Source organism: Hipposideros armiger, unplaced genomic scaffold (genome assembly GCF_001890085.2).
Source record: "Hipposideros armiger isolate ML-2016 unplaced genomic scaffold, ASM189008v1 scaffold_353, whole genome shotgun sequence".
NCBI lineage: Eukaryota > Metazoa > Chordata > Mammalia > Chiroptera > Hipposideridae > Hipposideros > Hipposideros armiger.
In genome coordinates this window covers 581,172-587,299 of record NW_017731703.1, presented here as the reverse complement: position 1 = coordinate 587,299, position 6,128 = coordinate 581,172, and the positions used below count along the sequence as shown (strand labels likewise).

The following is a 6,128-nucleotide window of genomic DNA, read 5'->3' as shown; positions in this document are numbered from 1 at the left end:
AGAAATAATGATGGAAAATTTTACTAACCTGATGAAAGGAAATAGATATACAAGCTTAGCTAGCACAGAGTTCCAAACAAGATGAACCCAAAGAGGCCCACACCAAAATTGAAATGCCAACCACAAGTTAAAGACAAAGAGAGAATCTTAAAAGCAGCAAAAGGAAAGCAGTTAGTTACCTACAAGGGAGCTCTCATAAAGAAATCAACTGATATCTCGACAGAAACTTTGCAGGCCAGAAAACATTAGAGGGAAATATTCAAAGTAGTGAAAAGCAAGGACCTACAACCAAGATTACTCTACCTAGCAGAGCTATCATTTACAATTGAAGGACAGGTAAAGAGCTTCCCAGACGGAAAAAAAAAAATGCTAAAGGAGTTCATCACCACCAAACCAGTATTACAAGAAATTTTAAATAGACTCCTTTAAGAAGAATAAAACAAAGAAGATCAAAAGTATGAATAATAATATGGCAATAGCTATGAGTCTATCAACAATTACTTTAAGTGTAAATGGATTAAATGCTCCAATCAAAAAATAGAGTGGCTGGACATGGTCTCCGGGCTGATCCGTGGTGTAGGTTTGCAGTGTAGCAGACCCATAGCCTGTGTGCCCCAGCACCTGTCTTTTGTGGAAGCCTGAACCAGCTGTGTAGCTTTCACCCTTTGTCTCATAACCATGTCCACCAACAAGAATGCTAATTCACCAGCTGCCCACCTTAACAGATTCAAGAACAAGGGGAAAGACAGTATAGAAATGAGGTGGCACCAAATAGAAGTTCATGTGGAGCTGAGGAAAGCTAAGAAGGATGACCAGATGCTGAAAAGGAGAAATATAAGCTCATTTCCTGATGATGCTACTTCTCTACTGCAGGAAAACGCAACAACCAGGGCCCCATAAATTGGTCTGTTGAGGATATTGTCAAAGGCATAAATAGCAAGAATTGGGAAAACCAGCTCCAAGCTACTTAAGCTCTAGGAAACTACTTTCTAGGGAAAAACAGCCACCCATAGAAAACATCATCCAGGCTGGTTTGATCCCCAAATTTGTGTCCTTGGGCAGAACTGATTGTAATCCCATTCACTTTGAATCTGCTTGGGCCCTCACTAACATTGCTTCTGGAACATCAGAACAGACCAAGGCTGTAGTAGATGGAGGTGCTATCCCAGCATTCATTTCCCTGTTGGCATCACCCCATGCTCACTCACATCTGTGAACAAGCTGCATGGGCTCTAGGAAACATTGCAGGTGATGGTGCGGTTTTCCGAGACTTGGTTATCAAGTATTGGGCAATTGACCCACTGTTGGCTCTTCTTGTGATTCTGTCATCTTTAGCATGTGGTTACTTACATAATCTTACCTGACACTTTCAAACTTGTGTCACAAGAACCCTGTGACCCCGTTAGATGCTGTTGAGCAAATTCTTCCTACTTTAGTTCGTCTCTTGCATCAAAACGATTCAGAAATGTTAGCTGATAGCTGCTGGGCCATTTCCTATCTTACTGATGGTCCAAATGAATGGATTGAAATGGTCGTGAAAACAGGAGGTGTGCCTTAGCTTGTGAAGCTCTTAGGAGCTACTGAATTGCCAATTGTGACTCCTGTGCTAAGAGCCATTGGAAATATTGTCACTGGGACAGATGAACAGACCCAGGTTGTCATAGATGCAGGAGCACTTACCATCTTTCCCAGCCTGCTAACGAACTCCAAAACTAACATCCAGAAGGAAGCCACGTGGACAATATCAAACATCACAGCTGGCCACCAAGATGACATACAGCAAGTGGTGAACCATGGGTTAGTCCCATTCCTCATTGACGTTCTCTCTAAGGCAGATTTTAAGACACATAAGGAAGCTCTATGGGTTGTGACCAACTATCCAAGTGGTGGAACAGTTGAACAGATTGTATACCTTGTTCACTGTGGCATAATAGAACCACTGATGAACATCTTAACTGCGAAAGATACCAAAATTATTCTGGTTATTCTGATGCCATTTCAAATATCTTTCAGGCTGCTGAGAAACTAGGTGAAACTGAGAAACTTAGTATAATGACTGAAGAATGTGGAGGTTTGGACAAAATTGAAGCTCTATAAAACCATGAAAATGAGTCTGTGTACAGAGCTTCATTAACTTTGATTGAGAAGTATTTCTCTATAGGGAAGAGGAAGATCAAAATGTGCCAGAAACTACCTCTGACGGCTATGCATTCCAATTTCAGGACGGCACTCCTGGGATCTTCAACTTTTAAATTGTACAGAGGAGGCATAAAGTTGTTGTGTACTATGGTATAAGTTTGTCTTACTGTTTCCCATCTAAGACTTCTTTATAAGTGTGGTTTGTTATTGTAGCACTTTTTACAATGAAACTATACTTGAACAGTTCCAACCTGTACATACTGTACGAAGTTTCTCCTATCAATGAGTTTCTTATATCTGTGTGGAATTTCATATCTTGCAGTGTCCTGTAAATAAAGACTAAATTTGAAAAAAAAAAAACAAAAACCAGAGTGGCTGAATGAATAAGAAAACAAGATCCTTTCATATGCTGCCTACAAGAGACTCACTTCAGATCAAAGCACACACAGATACAGAAAGTAAAGGAATGGGAATAAGATATTTCATGAAAATAGATACAAACAATAACAACAAAAAATAGCTGAGGTAGCAATATTTATACCAGATAAAATAGACCTTAAAACAAGGTTATAACAAGAGACAAAGAAGGACCCAATATTTCCACTTTCAGTACATATCTAAAGAAACCCTGCTTCGAGCGATGTGTGTATTTATATATTCATTGCAGCGTTGTTTACAATGGCCAAGATGTGGAGGCAGCCTGGGTGTCTTGATGAAAGAATGGGTAAAGAGTAGGTGGTACATATATACAATGGAATATTGCTTGACTTTGGAAGAGAATGCATCCTTGTCACCTGCAACATCATGGAAAAACCTGGAAGGTATTGTGCTTAGTGGAGTATATCAGACAGAAAAAGACAATTGAAATGTGAGTTTGCTTATATGTGGAATCTAAGGAACAAAACAAACAAACAGAAACAAAATTATAGATACAAAGAAGATTTTGATGGTTGCCAGATGGGAGGGGGTTTGGGGATGAATGAGAAAGGGAAAGGGATTAAGGAGTACAAATTGATTGTTGTACAGTAGTTATGGGGATGTAGTGTATAACATAAGGAATATAGTCAATAATGTTGTAGTAACTATGTCTGGTGTCAGATACATACTAGATTTATAAGGGTGATAAATGGAAGGATGGCTGGGGGAACAGGGTGAAAAAGGTAAAGGGGTTAAGAGGTAGAAATTGGTAATTACAATATAGCCATGGGGATGTAAAGTAAAGCATAGAGAATATAGTCAATAATATGGTAATAACTATGTATAGTGCCAGGTGGGTACTAGACTAGTCAGGGGGATCACTTCTTAAATTATATAAATGTCTAACCAGTAAGCTGTACACCTGAAATTAACATAAAATACTATTGAAGATCAAAATAAATGAATAAATACAGTGTAAAAAAATAAATAAATGTACAGCTAAGAACATACTCATGATCTGTAGTATGAGAGGATTCACCATCATGCACCCTAGTCCCTATTGTGGTTCTTTTTTCTGTTCTATGACCTCTCAAACCAACTCATTTTCATTTTAGAAAAAATAAAGCCGCTCCTCTGAGCTCTATCCAACCAAGTGCCCAGCCACTGCCTATTACTGATTTATCTTGACCCAGTGGTACCTGTCCACCAGTGTATAGCAGCAGGCCTAGGACACTTAGGGTTCTTATACAACGCATTTCCTAGGGGTCCATATGGCCATCGCCATATTCTCTTTTTCAGGGATTCGGAAACAAAATTGAATGGGCTGTTTCAAGTTTTCAACCTAATAAATTCTCTTTGGACGGCTGTCTTTAGAATTATCTGAGGTTTTCTGTTATAACTTTCTTCATTGGAGGAGGTGCCAAAGGAGTCATCTAACATGGCTTTACTAACAGTATAACTGATTTGTTGGAAAAGTTTCTATTCCTCCCATCTGCCTTTAAAGAAGCAATTGTAAATGGATGATTTCTTCCCCCCATACCTACACCACACTTCAAAGTGATATAACCATATAGTCATCTCCTTAGGAAGTCCCAAGTGAGAAAAATCCATTTCACTTTCAGCAGAAGTCCTTTTTTAGAATGGGAGCTTTACTCCAATAGTTTATCCTAATATACATGAAGCCTTGACCATTGGAAGGGTAATCGGAGTGCCAATGACTTGTCAATGACTTCAAACAAGATTGTCATCAGCTGCTCTACAGAGTCTTCCATTTGCTGTTTACTCAATTTATCATGTTATTTTACTAATCTTGTGACAAAGAACACAGTTGTTGCAATTGAGAGTCAATGTGTTGAATCTCATGATTCAAAAAAAAAATCTATGAGGTGGTCACCAAAAGCTCTTTAACCCCAAGAAAAAGTAGGCTCGAGTTACAATATAAGATAATTATACTTTAAGTTTCCAACTCTCTCCCACATGTTTTACAAATCATCATGCATTATTCCTGAAATTCATGAGACAATATCATTGATTTTTACATTCACCAGCCCATTTCTAATAAGTTGCTTATGCACAATGGTACATGTTCAAATTTGCAAAAACATATACTTTTGAAGATGATTAACCTGTGACTCAGTTTCCATCTGCCAAGATGTCTATCTTTGAAGCTATACCCATTATAATTCATGAAAGCAATATTTTCAAAGGCAAAGGCACATAAAGCAATTATCTCTTGATTTATATTTAGTTATTTCAAAATGTTAAATTTAAAATATATTCTTTAAATCAGTATTTTTGTGCATATGTAATTTTTTATACATGTAAATATTACTTTAGAATAAACTTGCAAAAATAGTATTAAAGAGACAAATGGCATATAAATTTTAAACAGTATTGTCAAATTAACTCCACCAAAGTTTTTGTCAATTCATGTTATCTTTTATATATATTTTTTCTTTCTCTCTCTCTCTCTCAGTATATATATATATATATGGTCTTACACTGTGTTTTGTCTTTTTCTGCTGTAATACAAAAGCATGCATTGCATTCATTTTCTATTGATGTTTTTACAAATTTCCACAAAAACAGTGGCTTAAAACAACAAAAATTTATTACCTTATAGTTCTATACTTCAGAAGTCCAAGCTGGGTCTCACTGGGCTAAATCAAGATGTCGGTAGAGCTGCATTCCTTTGTGGAGTTTCTAAGGCATAGTCCGTTTCCTTTCCAGCTTCTACATGATTTCCACATTCCTTGGCTCATGGTCCCCGTCCTCCATTTTCAATAACAGCTATGCTACATCTCTGTGTCTTTCTACAGTAGTGACATCTTCCTTTGACTCACTCTACTGCCTCCCTGTTCTACTTTTAAGTACTCTTGCAATTAAATTGGATCCATGTGACTAATCCTGAGTAATCTGCCTATTTTAAGGTCAGCTGAGTAGCAACCTTAATTCTAGCTGCAACTTTAAGTCCCTTTTGTAATGAAACTGAACATATTTACAGGTTCTGCTGATTAAGATATGAACATTTCTGGGACAGGGGGTATTATTCTACTTACCACATACATAATAGCTTTAATTTCCATTTATCTTATTTTAAATGAGATTAATCATCACCTTTTTAAGAAACATTTTAATTCTTATTGATTCATTAAGCAAAAAACAGTCCCCCATATATCTAATGTGTTTTATTTTGAATGTTATATAAAGGTGGAAGTATAAGATTATTTACTAAAGTAAAAATTAATCCTTCCAGAGGCAATATATTATTTATTTAAATATCACTACAAAGAGCCATTTTGGTGCATTTTCTTTCATGTTTATTCAATAAAATCATTTTGCCTAACCATTTATTAGCTTTTCAAAGTTGGTCCCTCATTTAAAGAAAAAAAAATATTTGCTGTTTCCCTCCATAAGACTTAATAAAGGAAAATTCAGCTTCAGCTGAACTTTATCAGATTCAGCTCATTTCCTCCATCTTGACAAGGAATGATGGAGGAGAGGCTGAATATAACAGCTATCCCCCCAGTGATCTTTAACATTTGCTTTTAAGTAAACCATCTGAGAATGAA

The 6,128-nt window shown here is 36.8% G+C and overlaps 2 pseudogenes; one reads left to right on the top strand and one right to left on the bottom strand.

The window, feature by feature from the left end:
- The first annotated feature begins 649 nt into the window (after positions 1 to 649).
- LOC109392883 (importin subunit alpha-1 pseudogene) lies at positions 650 to 2,252 on the top strand (annotated as a pseudogene).
- Positions 2,253 to 3,799: 1,547 nt separating this feature from the next.
- On the bottom strand, positions 3,800 to 4,394 carry LOC109392878 (protein BTG4 pseudogene; annotated as a pseudogene).
- Between the last annotated feature and the right edge of the window lie 1,734 nt (positions 4,395 to 6,128).